The sequence below is a fragment of the Heterodontus francisci genome, chromosome 29, assembly GCF_036365525.1.
Source record: "Heterodontus francisci isolate sHetFra1 chromosome 29, sHetFra1.hap1, whole genome shotgun sequence".
NCBI classification, from domain to species: Eukaryota; Metazoa; Chordata; class Chondrichthyes; order Heterodontiformes; family Heterodontidae; genus Heterodontus; species Heterodontus francisci.
In genome coordinates, this window is record NC_090399.1 from 46576095 (window position 1) to 46593146 (window position 17052).

Genomic DNA, 17052 nt, shown 5'->3' on the forward strand with positions numbered 1-17052 from the left:
ACATCTCACACTGAAGAATGCCTGCAGAGTCTCATCGACAGGTTTGCGTCTGCCTGCAATGAATTTGGCCTAACCATCAGCCTCAAGAAAACGAACATCATGGGGCAGGATGTCAGAAATGCTCCATCCATCAATATTGGCGACCACGCTCTGGAAGTGGTTCAAGAGTTCACCTACCTAGGCTCAACTATCACCAGTAACCTGTCTCTAGATGCAGAAATCAACAAGCGCATGGGTAAGGCTTCCACTGCTATGTTCAGACTGGCCAAGAGAGTGTGGGAAAATGGCGCACTGACACGGAACACAAAAGTCCGAGTGTATCAGGCCTGTGTCCTCAGTACCTTGCTCTACGGCAGCGAGGCCTGGACAACGTATGCCAGCCAAGAGCGACGTCTCAATTCATTCCATCTTCGCTGCCTTCGGAGAATACTTGGCATCAGGTGGCAGGACTATATCTCCAACACAGAAGTCCTTGAAGCGGCCAACATCCCCAGCTTATACACACTACTGAGTCAGCGGCGCTTGAGATGGCTTGGCCATGTGAGCCGCATGGAAGATGGCAGGATCCCCAAAGACACATTGTACAGCGAGCTCGCCACTGGTATCAGACCCACCGGCCGTCCATGTCTCCGTTATAAAGACGTCTGCAAACGCGACATGAAATCGTGTGACATTGATCACAAGTCGTGGGAGTCAGTTGCCAGCATTCGCCAGAGCTGGCGGGCAGCCATAAAGACAGGGCTAAATTGTGGCGAGTCGAAGAGACTTAGTAGTTGGCAGGAAAAAAGACAGAGGCGCAAGGGGAGAGCCAACTGTGCAACAGCCCCAACAAACAAATTTCTCTGCAGCACCTGTGGAAGAGCCTGTCACTCCAGAATTGGCCTTTATAGCCACTCCAGGCGCTGCTTTACAAACCACTGACCACCTCCAGGCGCGTATCCATTGTCTCTCGAGATAAGGAGGCCCAAAAGAAGTCTAACCAGGGCCTTATAGAGCTGCAGCATAGCCTCGCAGCTCTTAAACTCAATCCCCCTGTTAATGAAAGCCAACACACCATACGCCTTCTTAACAACCCTATCAACTTGGGTGGCAACTTTGAGGGATCTATGGACGTGAACCCCAAGATCCCTCTGTTCCTCCACACTGCCAAGAATCCTGTCTTTAAGCCTGTATTCTGCATTCAAATTCGACATTCCAAAATGAATCACTTCACACTTTTCCAGGTTGAACTCCATCTGCCACTTCTCAGCCCAGCTCTGCATCCTGTCAATGTCCTGTTACAACCTACAACAGCCTTCCACACTATCCACAACTCCAGCAACCTTTGTGTCATCGGCAAACTTACTAACCCAGCCTTCCACTTCCTCATCCAAGTCATTTATAAAAATCACAAAGAGCAGAGGTCCCAGAACAGATCCCTGCGGAACACCACTGGTCACCAAGCTCCAGGCTGAATACTTTCCATCTACTACCACCCTCTGTCTTCTATGGGCCAGCCAATTCTGTATCCAGACAGCCAACTTTCCCTGTATCCCATGCCTCCTTACTTTCTGAATGAGCCTACCATGGGGAACCTTATCAAACGCCTTGCTAAAATCCATATACACCACATCCACTGCTCTTCCTTCATCAATGTCACATCCTCAAAGATTTCAATAAGGCTTGTGAGGCATGACCTGCCCCTCACAAAGCCATGCTGACTGTTTCTAATCAAACTATGCTTTTCCAAATAATCATAAATCCTGTCTCTCAGAATCCTCTCCAATGCATCTCTCTCATTCATCGAGAAATCCCAAAAGTTGTTCCAGCCTGTCTTTTCTTGGTAGCAGTGCTGCTTTAAACTGTCCCTTTTGGCATCCCAATAAACATATGGTTTTTGGGGAAGTTTTCCAGTTTGCACATTTCCAGGACTGCCTAGGGTGTCTTTGTTCCTGTTGAGATCTGCAGGGGGAGAGTTAGATTTAATTAGCCCTAAGTTGGAGTTTTGCTCATGGCTGTCGGCAGTGGGTCATTCCACCCTGAACTCTCTTTCAGTGCTTTGATGAGTCATGGAAGGCACTTAGCTTTCGAGGTTGGTTGGTTCCCTTTTGTGCTGACTGTGGGGGAATATTCTCTGCTGATCTTCCCTTTGTCCTCTGGGATATGCCTGCTTGCAGGTATTTGTCCAGATTCTACTGCACACCCCTATGGCACCTCGACTGTGTGAGGCATCACCCTCACGGGTTCCCTGCCCTCTTCAGGACTTTCTTTGTCTCTGCAGGTTCCTGTAAATGCTGTTAGCAACTCTGGTGGGGTGCGTCTGGTGTCTACATTTACAAAGGAGGATGTGGAGTCGAATCTATTCAACATTTCAGGGTTGGCCGACTGGACAGTAGGGGTTTTCATCTGGGATTCCATCAGGAATTGCATTAACCTGTCCTTTTTGTCCCTTTTCCCCCTTTCCTCTCTATCTTTTTGCCAGCCTTGTACCTGTCTGTCCCCTTTTGTTCTCGGCAGTTCACTAGCCCTTTGCTGGAGGTTCCTCCAAACACTGATACAGGACTTAGGGGTTCAGACATCACTGTAGGTTGGGGTTTCCCCTCAACCTGGCACATGTGGCAACTCCAGCAGTACTCCATCACATCTTCATGGAGTTTTGGCCCGTCAAACTGCTGTCTTACGCAGGCTTTGGTTTTCATATACCAACATGTACAGCCACTGTTGTCTCATTGTCCATTCTTAATATTTTTCTCCAGTACCTCTGTGGCACCACTAACTAGTGAACCACTGTCCGGTCCTTGCTCTCAGGTCTGTGAGGAGAACTCCACTTTGTCATCAGTATCTCATGCTTTAAATGGTAGGAATCAGGGACTCCCTCTGCCTCAATTTCAGACTGGGTAGCCTGTGCTAACTTTCTCAATACTAGATCGGCTCGCTGAGCCTCAGCCAGGGAAGATTCATTTAATTCATTCCCTGGGTCTTCTAACTTTCCAAAGAAAGTCTCAGACAGGTAGACCTCATGGTCATCTGCCTGCAGTACTAATTCAGTCTCCTCTGGGGGAGCTGGTTTGATCATGGCCTGATCCACTACACATTCAGGGAAACTGCAGGAGACCGTCTCCCACCACTGCCCTGCCTCTCTGACCTCCTGTGGTCTTTACTTCACTACTGGGGAAGCTGCCACTTTCACCCCTGCCAGATCATTACCTAGGAGCAGGTCAACCTCGTCCCCAGCAAAACTAGGGACAATCCCTACAGCCACCGGTCCCAAAACTAGGTCGCACTCCAAGTGCACCCAGTGTAAAGGTACAGGTATACACTACCCTCCAATACCATTCACCACCATTCTGGTGTTTACTGCACTCGAGGGGGGATAGGTCAGTCCTTTTCCCAGTAAAAAGGATCTAGCGGCCCCTGTATCCCTGAGGCTTGCTTGCCCCACTCGTGGGGTATGGGGTTACCTTCCCTTCAGACACAAAATCCTGATAGCCCTCAGGAATCCTATTACGTTTTCCTGCATTTGCACCAGTATGCTTCCTGGGTCTTACTATTACTGCATTTAAAGCCACAGCTTGTTCTGCTGTGATTTCCATCAGGATCACTTCTCCTTCACTGAGCGGGTATGCCCTGATTAACCCTACAGACTTTCCCTCTAGGTTCCAGCAGTCTGCTCTTAAATGCCCAGCTTTATTACAGTGGGAGCCACTGGGAGCTGGGAAAGAAGCTTCACTGTGAGCTGGATGGCGATCCTGAACGCAGCATCAGCCTGGAGGACACTGATATCCAGGAGGCCGTGCAGGCTGTGGGCTGGCTCACTCGCCAGGGTCGCAACACCCGCCGGACACCTCCCCCCCTTCCTCCCCCACCCCCTCCTCCCTCGCACCCCCTTCCCCCACCCTCTGCACCCCCTTCCCCCACCCCCTCCCCCTCACACCCCCTTCCCAGCTCACACCCCGCATCCCCTTCCCCCCATCCCTTCCCCTCTGCACCCCCTTCCTCCACCCACTGCACCCCCTTCCCAGCTCCGCCCTTGCACCCCATTACCCCCACCTCCTCCCCCCACACCCCCTTCCTCTGCACCCCCTCCCCTCCCCCCTGTATCCCCCCTTCCCAGCTCCACCTCCCCCCACACCCTTCCCACTCGCACCTCTTCTCCCCCAACCCCTTCCCCCACTCCCTCTCCCAGCTTCCCCCGCATCCCCTTCCCCCCACACCCCGTCCCCCCTTCCCTCTCCATCCATGAAATCACACAGCTTACCTGTTCAGGCCCCTGCTCAGGGATAGGAGCTAGCAACCCCACTGCATTGTGGGCATCTCGGGAGAGACCAAGGCTAAGGGAGTAAACACGAAAAGAAAATCAGGAGTGGAACCCCGAAGGCAGTCATGTGTCACCTTTGGCATGTTTCCGGCAGTTCCTGCTGCCATACTGGTGCTCTGTACTTCTTTGGACCCCACCAGCAAGGCAGTGTGGAAGGTTTTGAAGCTTGAGCAACTCACAACCTCCATAGATCCGCCCAAGCATGCGCTATGGAGAGGTCACTCCATAGTCGCCTCACAGCGACCAAAACAACATGGAAGGCAGCAGTTATGGGTAATAAGTCCAGCTCAATTACCATAGAGATTGGGTGCCACAGGTTGTCTTTGTCAGTGGGAGAGGTCATCGCATCTCACTGGACAGCTACTGCCCGCCTCAAACCGAGCAGCTCCCGGTCAGTAAGGTTCTGTCCCACCACAGTCCACCTGCTTCAATGGGTGCTTGGATCTCAGGGTCATTGCCTGACAAGTGGACTGTAACACCGCACCAAACAGCACGAAAAAGGAAAGATGGTACCAGCCCTTCGTTTTGCAAGCTGGAAAGTCAGAACTATGTGTCCTGGCCTGTCGGAAGACCTTACACAAATCAATGATTCTCAGAAGACCACCATCATTAACAACGAACTCAGTAGACTCAATGTGAACACTGCAGCACTTCAGGAGACTCGCCTCCCTGCGAGCGGATCTCTAAGAGAGCAAGAATACACCTACTTCTGGCAGGGTAGGGATCCTGAAGAACCAAGACAGCATGGAGTGGGCTTCGCCATCAGAAAATCTTTGCTCAACATGATAGAGCCACCTTCAAATGGCTCGGAATGCATACTGTCCATCTGACTGTTCACCGCCACTGGTCCAGTACACCTACTCAGCATCTATGCTCCAACACTCTGCTCCCCACCTGAAGCTAAAGACCAGTTATACGAGGAACTCCATAATATCATTAGTACCATCCCCAATACCGAACACCTGATCCTGCTGGGAGACTTTAATGCCAGGGTTGGGGCCGACCATGACTCAAGGCCCTCCTGCCTTGGGCGCTATGGCATTGGAAGGATGAATGAGAATGGACAGAGACTGCTGGAGTTGTGTACCTATCATAACCTCTCCATCACCAACTCGTTCTTTCATCCTAAACCCTGTCACCAGGTTTTCTGGAGACACCCAGCTGGACCTCATCATCACAAGGCGAGCCTCTATAAACAGTGTCCAAATCACACGCAGCTTCCACAGTGCGGACTGCAACACCGACCACTCCCTGGTGTGTAGCAAGGTTAGACTCAAACCAAAGAAGCTGCATCACTCCAAGCAGAAGGGCCGCCCGCGCATTGACACTGACAGAATTTCTTATCCACAGCTGTTACATAAGTTTCTAAATTCACTTGAAAAAGCCCTTCAAAACACTCCTACAGGGGATGCAGAGACCAAGTGGGCCCACATCAGAGACGCCATCTATGACTCAGCAATGACCACCTATGGCAAACGTGAGAAGCGGAATGCAGACTAATTTCAATCACACTTTGAAGAGCTGGAACCTGCAATGGCCACTAAGCGCACTGCACTGTTGAAATACAAGAAAGCCCCCAGTGAGTTAACATCCATAGCACTTAAAGCAGCCAGTACACTGCACAAAGAACAGCCAGGCGCTGTGCAAATGACTACTGGCAACATCTATGCAGTCGTATTCAGCTGGCCTCTGACACCGGAAACATCAGAGGAATGTACGATGGCATTAAGAGAGCTTTTGGACCAACTATCAAGAAGATCGCCCCCCTCAAATCTAAATCGGGGACACAATCACTGACCAACGCAAGCAAATGGACCGCTGGGTGGAGCACTACCTAGAACTGTACTCCAGGGAAAATGTTGTCACTGATACCACCCTCAATGCAGCCCAGTCCCTGCCAGTCATGAATGAGCTGGACGAACAGCCAACAAAATCGGAACTCAGTGAAGCCATTGATTCTCTAGCCAGTGGAAAAGCCCCTGGGAAGGACGGCATTACTCCTGAAATAATCAAGAGTGCCAAGCCTGCTATACTTTCAGCACTCCATGAACTGCTTTGCTTGTGCTGGGATAAGGGAGCAGTATCACAGGACATGCGCAATGCCAATATCATCACCCTCTCTCAGAACAAGGGTGACCACGGTGACTGCAACAACTACCGTGGAATCTCCCTGCTCAGCATAGTGGGGAAAGTCTTCGCTCGAGTAATTTTAAACAGGCTCCAGAGGCTGGCTAAGCATGTCTACCCTGAGGCACAGTGTGGCTTTCGAGCAGAGAGATCCACCATTGACATGCTGTTCTCCCTTCGCCAGCTACAGGAGAAATGCCGTGAACAATAGATGCCCCTCTACGTTGCTTTCATTGATCTCACCAAAGCTTTTGACCTCATCAGCAGACGTGGTCTCTTCAGACTACTAGCAAAGATCGGATGTCCACCAAAGTTACTAAGTATCATCACCTCATTCCATGATAATATGAAAGGCACAATTCAGCATAGCGGCGCCTCATCAGACCCCTTTCCTATCCTGAGTGGCATAAAACAGGGCTGTGTTGTCGCACCTACACTGTTTGGGATCTTCTTCTCCCTGCTGCTCTCACATGCGTTCAAGTCTTCAGAAGAAAGAATTTTCCTCCACACAAGATCAGTCGGCAGGTTGTTCAACCTTGCCCGTCTAAGAGTGAAGACCAAAGTATGGAAAATCCTCATCAGGGAACTCCTTTTTGCTGACGATGCTGCATTAAGATCTCACACTGAAGAGTGTCTGCAGAGGCTCATTGACAGGATTGCGGCTGCCTGCAAAGAATTTGGCCTAACCATCAGCCTCAAGGAAACAAACATCATGGAACAGGACGTCAGAAATGCCCCATCCATCAATATTCGCGACCATGCTCTGGAAGTGGTTCAAGAGTTCACCTACCTAGGCTCCACTATCACCAGTAACCTGTCTCTCGATGCAGAAATCAATGAGCGCATGGGAAAGGCTTCCACTGCTATGTCCAGACTGGCCAAGAGGGTGTGGGAAAATGGCGCACTGACACGGAGCACAAAAGTCCGAGTGTATCAAGCCTGTGTCCTCAGTACCTTGCTCTACGGCAGCAAGGCCTGGACAATGCATGTCAGCCAAGAGCGACGTCTCAATTCATTCCATCTTCGCTGCCTCTGGAGAATCCTTGGCATCAGGTGGAAGGACTGTATCTCCAGCATAGAAGTCCTCGAGGCAGCTAACATCCCCAGCATATACACCCTACTGAGCCAGCGGCGCTTGTGATGGCTTGGCATGTGAGTCACATGGAAGATGGCAGGATCCCCAAGGACACTTTGTACAGTAAGCTCGTCACTGGTATCAGACCCGCTGGCCGTCCGTGTCTCCTCTTTAAAGATGTCTGCAAACGCGCCATGAAGTCCTGTGACATTGACTGCAAGTCATGGGAGTCAGGTGCCAGTGATCGCCAGAGCTGGCGGACAACCATAAAGGCGGGGTTAAAGAGTGGCGAGATGAAGAGACTTAGCTGTTGGTCAGAAAAAAGTGTGAAGCGCAAGGAGAGAGCCAACTGTGTAACAGCCCCGACAACCAATTTTATCTGCAGTGCCTGTGGAAGAGTCTGTCACTCTTGAATTCACCTTTATAGCCACTCCAGGTGCTGCTCCACAAACCACTGACCACCTCCAGGTGCTTACCCATTGTCTCTCGAGGCAAGGAGGCCAAAGAAGAAGAAGAAGATGAAGATTACAGTGGAAGCACACAGGTCTCCGAGTCTCACTCATACCTACAGCACTATCCTTTTTGGCTGGAGGAGGGCTCTCTGTGTCTCCTGCTTTTCCTTCTCTCACAGGACAGGACTGCTTGGGCTTCTATCTCCTTCCCACCCTTTGTCCTTTTCGGATTTGTGGGGCTGATTACGAAATGTTTTCCCTGGCTAACCGACTTATAAATGAGAGCAGACTCATCAGCCAGAACTGTGGCTTTCTGGGCTCTATGAACCTTCTGTTCCTCTACATGTATCTTTATGGAGAGTGGGAAAGAATATTAAAATTCCTTGAGCAAAATTATCGCTGAGGTCCGCTTTAAAAACCCTCAGCCCCTGGTCAAAAGCCAGCTGCTTATTTCTCTCAAATGCCAGGTAAGTTTGATAGTTCTGAACTTTTGGTGATAGGCTTTCGGTACTAACTCATTTGCCCTGAAGATAGCATTTTTTGTCAGTTTATAATTGGATAAACTCTCATCTGGTAACAGGGAATAAACGTCATGAGCTTTTTCTGTCAGCTTGCTTTGTAGCAACAGAGTCCAAGTCTCAGCTGGCCGCTTTAACTGCCTTGCCAGTTTTTGAAATGATACAAAAAATGCTTCCATGTGTCCCTCACTGGATTTTGGAATTAATTGGGAAAGTTTTAACAGTTCTGTACCTAGGCCTGCATTACAATCCTCCATATTGGCCGTGCTTTTACTGGGTTATTCTGTGATCCCTAGTTAACTCAAGCCGCCTCAGCTCTTTCCCTTCACATTCCTTATGGAAGACTCTCTCTCTCTTTCCTCTCTCTTTTTCTTGACGTTCCTTTTGAAAGGTTCTTTCTCTCTCTCCTCTCACTTTTCTTTCTCCTGTCTCAGTTTCTCTCTGTCCGACCTCTCTCTTTCCCTTTCTCTTTCCTCACTTTCATTCTGAAAGGCTCTTTCTTTCACTTGTCTCCCTCTTTCTCGTTCTTCAAATTCAAGTTTCCTCTATTCCAATGGTATCTTTGCTCGCAATACCCTGTCAGAGTCTATTTCTAACTCTGTTTCTGCTTCTTCAGATTCAAGGGAAAAATGGTTGGTCAGTAGTCTTAGGTGTTCAGACTTTCTAGCCTTGATGCGGTCAGTGATCCCACACTGCTCAGCCATTTTTCTCAACTCCTCCGAAGACAGTGCTTTTAACTTATCCCAAGTGATATCACCCTGGCTTGGGGCACTAAAGGCTTCAGTCGTAGACACATTAATATTCTAGCACACACAACCACAAAAAAACCTGTATTGAAATCTTTTCTCTTTTTAAAAAAAAAATGGGATCAATTTTACTTCCCACTTCCAATTTCCTTGTTGTCTGTGGTCCAATCTGGGATGCTCGCCCCCAAATTTCTGTTACGATCAGGTGAGGAAGGGGTCTGGGGGCTTCCCTCTCAGCCTTTGCCTGTTTTAACCATAACATGGTATAATTTGAAAGACACTGTGATTTTAGTGCCCCCTCAGTGAATTCTTGCTCACTCCTCTCCAATTGTAAGGCAGAGAAATCAACCAGACAGGTTTTCTTAGATTTAAACAAGAAAGGCGGAAGTTTATTAACCTGTTGGATCCCATTAATTGCACAAAGAGAGACGAAGTCCAACTGTAGCTTTAAGAAACTTTATTGCAGTACTTCTTGGTTACATCATCAGCAAAGCAAATTACAACAACACCTTTGCCTCCACCTTTCTCCTCCGTGGTGGTGCAAGGAAATCAAGCCTTTCTTATAGTTCTTCATACACATCAGTGACACCCCCTTTAAGTTCCCAATTGGTTTACAAACTCTGCAGTTTCTTGGTGTCAGGGCCTGATTGGGGTCCTGCCTTGTCAATGTGTTTTTAACTCCTTACTTCATCTTCTCATGGCTCTTATCTGTTTTTGAACTGTAGTACAATAGGCTTTTATACAGCTGTCCTATGAATCTTGCTTGCTAGTCTACTCCTACTGATAAGCTGTCTGTGCATCCCTGAAGCTATGAAGTCATTCTGATAAGCTGTCCCTACAGCACTGAAAGAACTACTATTAATTTCTGATAAGCTGCATGCTGAAGCTCTAAAAGTTAGTTTGTTAGTAGTACATGATTGATTAATTATTTCACCTTAAATGTCCCCATGTTATTCTGTTCTCGAAAATTCTGTTCTCACAATCCCCCCTTTGATTCTTCAAAACACTTTTAAGAATCATTCCCTTTATCCCACCTGGGTGCCTTTAATGGTCTCTACTAGTCTAGAAACAGCCTTAAACACCCGAAGGGGTCACACTCAATACGTTGCCTGCTTGTGCCACAGGAGGGGCCCGCGGGAGCTCTGTAAAGGCATAAGTTTTGCAGGGGCTTCAGTTACTTGTTTACAACAACACTTAATAAGCAAAAACGTCAAATACAGAATTACAATCATCACTAAAAATAAGACCAAGCCCTGTACCCTATCGAGCCCAGCCAACTGGTCGCCCAACCCCACAGGGTGGAAGCTGGGGATTGTTTTAGCTTTTCCATCTCCTTTCGGATGTGTGCTGCCAGATCAGAAATTTCTTCGGAGCTATCCGGAATGTAAGTACAGCACTCGGGTCCTATCAGGGCACATGTACCCCCCTTTTCTGCTAGGACGAAATCTAAGGCCATTCGGTTTTGGAGTGCTACGGTGCAGATAGCTACCATTTCTGCATTTATTTTATCAAGGGCTTTGGCGGTGTCATTGGCCACTTTTTCTAGGACCGAAGCAATATTGATGAATCCCCTGGCTAACTTATCAGTCCCATACCACGGGACCATGATTGAGAAAAATCTCTCAGACTCCATGATTGCTCGTTTCTTTCTTTGTCCCTGAGGTGGCTCATACAGGGAGGTCAAATGATGGATATAGGGTGTAACATAACCTAAGTAGCATGATCCTGTCCAGAATTGCTCTAACCAGGGATAGGCTTTGTTGCCGCAAATAAAATAAGTACCGTTGTTGGCAATGGGGTTTCTAGCTGTTTCGGGGTCCACCTGCCGGGTGGCGTCCCGATCCTTTAGTTCTTCAAGGTCCTGCAGGAGAATAGATTTAGCGCCTGGAGTCACATTGAAATAGTGGGAGCAGTTACTTCGTCCCATTTCTCGTCCACCTTTTTGTTCTCTAACTAGGCATTTGAATCCCTGTGGTCTTCCCACGCCTGAGGTGTTAGTAAGGACCAAGAATGGAGGTTCTCGGGTCCGATTGTAATGGGGCCAAACCACCCCATGAAGGCTCGTCTGTTCCGAGACCCTCTTGCGATCCATTCGGCCGACTCTGATGCATTAAACGGAATGGGACGTAAGGGGATGCCTCCCCTGGAGTGGATAGGCACGTGTGCACATATCCAACGGCGGGAGATGTTAGCTTCTTTGGCATAAGTATAGGTCATGTAAAGGAAAGAGTTAACATGTAATTCTCTGAACACTCGATTAGTTTCCCCATGTGGATAGGTTTGGTTAGACAAAAATGAGCAACTACTTAAAATACTTGCAAAGAAGATAATAGAAATTTTAAAGATGGCAGCAATTAACAATTCAGCGTTTAATCACGGGTCGCTCGTTTTACGTGAGAGGCTTGTATCCGGGCTTTCTTTCCTTCGACTTTAACTGCTGACTGGGTGGTCAGCAGCACTTGGAAAGGTCCCTCCCACTTGGCGCCCAAAGGTACTTTGTGTATTTTCTTCATGCAGACCCAGATTCCCAGGACGATGTCGTGCCCTCCTTCTGGTGGGTCACCCCAAGCTGCCGATACCTGTGAGGAAGCAGAACTGACAGCATTTGTTAAGTTCTGGCTATATTCTAGTAAAGCATCACTCATAAAGTGACTACCAGCTTTACGCAGATCAATTGTTCCCGGTAAAGACATGGGTCTCCTGTTATTACTTCAAATGGGCTCAAGCCTGTAGTTCTGTTCGGGATCGCTCTGAAACTACACAGAACTATCGGCAACGCCTGAGGCCACTTTATTCCTTCCTGGTGATACTTGGATAGTCGCTGCTTTAGCGTCTGATTCATTCGTTCCACTTGGCCTGATGACTGGGGATGATGAGGACAATGTAAATCCCATGTAATGTTCAGTAGGCGACTGACTTCCTGACAGACCGCGCCTGTGAAATGAGTTCCTTGGTCAGAATCAATGCTGACCGGTACTCCCCATCTGGGGATGTAATCCTTCGCGGTGTGATTGGCCATGGCTTTTCTAGCTGGGATGGCCTCTACCCATCTAGAAAATTTGTCGACGATGACTAAAATGCCGGTGTATCCCTGACAAGGTGGGAGAGTGATATAGTCAACTTGTAAGCACTGGAATGGGCCGGCTTAAGCAGGGGCTCTTAGTTGAGGCATTATCGTAGTGGGTCCTGGATTGTTTTCCTGACAGACCACACAGCAGTCAGCTACCAGCTGTGTGTGTTTTTTAAACCCTCGACCCCACCAGCTGTTCTGGAACCGTGCAGTCATCTGTTGCGGGGCCAGGTGTCCCCAGGAGTGAATTTGTTGGGATAAAAAGGGCATCAGCGCCTGTGGTGCGACGGGTTTCTCAGTGTCCCTTTGTCTCCAGATGCCTCGTCACATATCTTCATCCCTGCTTCTATCCAGGTCCATTTTTCATCTTTGGAACATTCACTCTGCATCACTTGTAGGTCTTGTGTCAGACGGGACGTATTCAGTTTACATATTTGCGTCCGTGCATCCCGGGGATCACCTTGCGAGGCGGCTTCCTTGGCTGCCTTGTCGGCTAGGGCATTCCCCTTTGCCTCTAAGGTGTTGTCTTTCGTATGGGCTTTACATTTCAAAATGGATACCTTTTCTGGCAATTGCATCGCCTCCAGTAAGTCTCGGACCTCTTTCCCATTTCGAATAGGTGTACCAGCAGCAGTGAGAAATCCTCTTTTTCGCCACAACTGACCAAAGTCGTGAGCGACTCCAAAAGCATACCGTGAGTCGGTGTAAATATTAGCTGTCTTCCCCTCTGCTATTCGACATGCTTCCGACAGGGCTCGCAGTTCGGCTTGTTGGGCCGATGTCCCTGAAGGCAGGCATCCCACTTCCACAACTTCATGTAAGGTTGTAACTGCCCATCCTGCTTTCCGTGTACCGTTGTCAACAAAGGATGAATCGTCTGTGAAAAGGATTAAATCTGGGTCGAGCAATGCTTCCTCTGCTGCTAGGATTACCTTCTCTGTTTCCTCCATAATCTCCACACAATCATGTTCTTCTTCCTCCCTCTCTTCAGGCCACGGGAGCATAGTCGCCAGATTTACCGGGCTGGCCCGGACAATGTGGAGATTGGGAGTCTCTAGGACTGTTGTCCATCGGGTCCATCTAGCTGCTGTCACTTGGGATACTCGGTTCATAGATAGCAATGTGTGGACTGTGTGCGGACACTTAACAGTTAACTTTTGATCTAATACCAGACCTGCAGTAGCCATTACTGTTTGACATGTAGCTTCCATAGTTCTTAAACAACTGCCCCATCCTAGGGCGACGGTGTCCAGTCTTTTCAAATATTATCCAATAGGTCTCTGTTTGTCCCCATGTTCCTGTGTCAGTATGGCAGTCATATATCCCTCTTTTTCATGTACAAACAGGGTAAACGGTTTCCCGTTGTCGGGGATTCCCAGGGCTGGCGCTGAGCAAAGAGCCCTCTTTAAGTTTTCAAAAGCTTCTTGTTGTTCTTTGGTTAGGGTAACTGATTCTTTAGAGGCCCGCTTTCCCTTTAGGAGATCGGTTAATGGTTGAGCCAGCTGTGTGTAGGAGTCGATCCAGTTTCTGTTGAAGTTACACAACCCCAAAAAGGACCTAAGCTCCTGGATAGTGGTGGGCAGTTTGGCAGCTCGAATGGTGGCGATTCTGTCCTGGGTGAGTTCTCTCTTTCCTTTCGAAATCTTTTGTCCCAGGTACACGACCTCTCCTTGTGCCATCTGCGCTTTGTCAATACTGGCCTTATGTCCTCTCTGATGAAGGTGGTCCAGCAGGGTACGCAGATCTTGTTTGTGTTGTTCTTCTGTCTCAGAGGCTAACAGGAGGTCGTCCATGTACTGAATGACCGTGGAGTACATGGAAGGTTACTCCCTCAAATGGTTTGGTAGGGCCATATGAAATACTGTGGGGCTGTTGTGGAAACCCTGCGGCAGGCGAGTCCAGGTGTACTGTTGTTGTTGTACAGTAAAGGCGAATCACGGTTGGACTTCGGGTGCCAGTGGCACCGACCAAAATCCATCGGCCATATCGATAACAGAGAAGCATTCGTGTTCTGGCTTCAGGGCATTGAATACCATAGAGGGGTCAGCTACCAGAGGGGCCTTTTGATCAATACACTGGTTAGCCTTTCTATAGTCGACAGTAAGCCGCCAGGTCCCGTTTGATTTCAGTACTGGCCACACAGGGCTGTTTAAGGTACTGTGTGTTTTAACCAGCATGCCTCGCTCCTCTGGCTGTCTAATTACGGGTAGGATTCCTGCAATAGATGTTTGACTGATGGGATATTGTTTAGTACAGGGCGGAGCAGATCCTGTAAACGTTGCCGGTTCCATTTGAAGTAGCCCACAATCGTTCTTATCCTGGACCCATATTGGGTGCTCCCTCAGCTGCTCTTTCTTCAGACTTCTGATAGACCAAGTTACCTGGCCGCCTTTGAAACGCAACGAGGAGTTCAGCTGAGTGAGAACGTTCATACCGAGGAGTGCTTGGTCCACCGGACCTACCCAGACCGGTGTTATCAATTCGTGCGGACCAAGACTGATGCGTACGGGCTGGGTCCTCTTAATTACCAACCCATTGTCCCCAGCTGCGTCAGCTCTTTTAGTCTTACTGTCCATCGGTAGGGAGTTTCCGTATTGTTGAGGTAGACACATTAATTCAGCTCCAGTATCTAATAAGAAGTCAATGTCTTGATCGCCCACCCTCGCAGTTACATACAATCCATCTTTTCTATTTTCTACTAGCGCTAGGAGAGGTACCGAAAGGGCGAGGGAGGGCTCCTCTAGTTTTTTGTCGCATCAATTAAGGAGGACATCTCCTTCTGTTGCTGGGGCGTCAACCATTTGAACTTCTCAAAGAGGTCGTTGGCATCAGTGGAGGGAGCTGGTTTGGGTGCCAGGTTGCGTCCTTGGCGTCCTCTTCCTTGTCCTCTCGCTCTACACGCCTTAGCCCAATGGCCTTCCTTCCCGCAGTTATAATAGGGACCGGGTCGCCTAACTTGCTCTTTGTCAGGTTCTTTCGGTACTGGATTCATCTGCACGGCTTGAAGCTTGACTCCCATATCCCTGTCCAGCTGAGCACATCTGTCTATTAACTCTGAGTATTTCACTCTTACCGCGTCCCACCCCGGTAGGGTGGCCTTCAGTATTTTAGACAGTTCTGGCTTTAGTCCATCAACAAAAGCAGATTTTAAGGGTCCAAAACCGGTGTCGTCCAGATCCTCTGGAGTAGGGTCTACGATCCCCAAGTATTCCACCCAGGTGGACCTAAACCGCTCTTCATGCTCCCACACGTCCTCGGAGTTCTTCTGCTGACAGGATGCAACTTTGATCCAATCCGTTTTTACAGGACAAAACCCTCGCAACCACGTGTTAATCGCAACCCATCCAGCATCAAGTAGCTGTTCATCTGCACCCAAAGCAATTTGGACCTCTCTCCTTAGCTTTCGACCCGCTCGCCCAGGCACCATTGCAGCTAGAATCTGTACCCCGTCCCATGGGTGGAGATCGTAAATTCCCTTCAATTGTTCCAGCTGCTCCCACATTTTCAGACCCCCTTTCTTCGGGTCAGGCAATCTTGTGGACCACTTGTCGATTTTCTCAGGGGAAGCCGGGACGTGTGTCCAGTACGCGTTGTGCTTGGCCGTGGTGACCTCGCTACCGTTCACAGTCTTCTTTTCCATCTTGACCTTAATGCGTTTCTGTTTAAGGGGAGCTAGTCACGGAAATGGTAACCCATCATCATTGTCACTTTCTTCACTGGAAGACTCGGCTAGGCCTGCTTCACGCAGTTGTATCTTCCGTTGTTCCATTTGTAACGACTTCAAACTCGGATACAAGTTAGTTGGAGGTGGTAGTTGGCTGGGTTCGCAGAGCTGTCCCAGTTCCTTCGGTTGGGTTGTCTGCTGGTCTTGTAGTTGTTTTTTAAGCTCTTTAATTTCAATCTGTAGCCTTTCCGTTTCAGATTGTTTTTCGGCCACTAGCTTTTCCTTCGCAAGCTTTTCAATTTCTAACTGTTCCAATTTCAGTTTTTCCTTTGTCAGTTGTTCGCAGACCGCCTTCAATTGATCCTTTGCACTTGTTAGATCGCGATCACATTGGGCTTGTCGCATAATCTCATAGCGTTGCCGAATCTGGCCCATTACGGCTAGGGACCATTGGGTCCGTTCTTTATCCTTTAAACGGGTTGTTTTTCCCCAGACTCTCTTTATATCTTCCAGGGACCACTGTCCCGTGGAGGTGCCATATTTTTGCCCAATTTCGGTGTATATTTTAGCCAGATTAAACTGTTGCTCTATATATTCTTTCAACTGCCGAAGTATTTCATCTTCGGGAACGTCAGGTGGGGCCCGCCCACCTTTGACAGCAGCTGGTAACTGTCGGTTGCCTTCGTCTGTCATCTTATCCATTCAGGTAGGGAAGTAGGTCTCGAGCCGTCAGGCTTTTCGTCAAATAGGTATTTCGTCAAATACCGCCAAGTTAGACGTCTAGAAAGGGGGTCTCGAGCCGCACAAGAAAGGGTATTTCTGTCAAATACCGCCAGGTTCGGGATCGCGTGGCAGGGGACCGAAATTTAGACGATGACCAAGGACTTTTGACACAAAGAGGAGTCCTTACCTCTGGGGGCGCCGATAGGTCCGATGTCTGTGGCTTCAGTCTTTATCCTCCAGCGATCCTGCCGACTACGCCAAGTTGTTGGATCCCATTAGTTGCACAAAGAGAGACGACGTCCGACTGTAGCTTTAAGAAACTTTATTGCAATACTTCTTGGTTACATCATCAGCAAAGCAAATTACAACATCACCTTTGC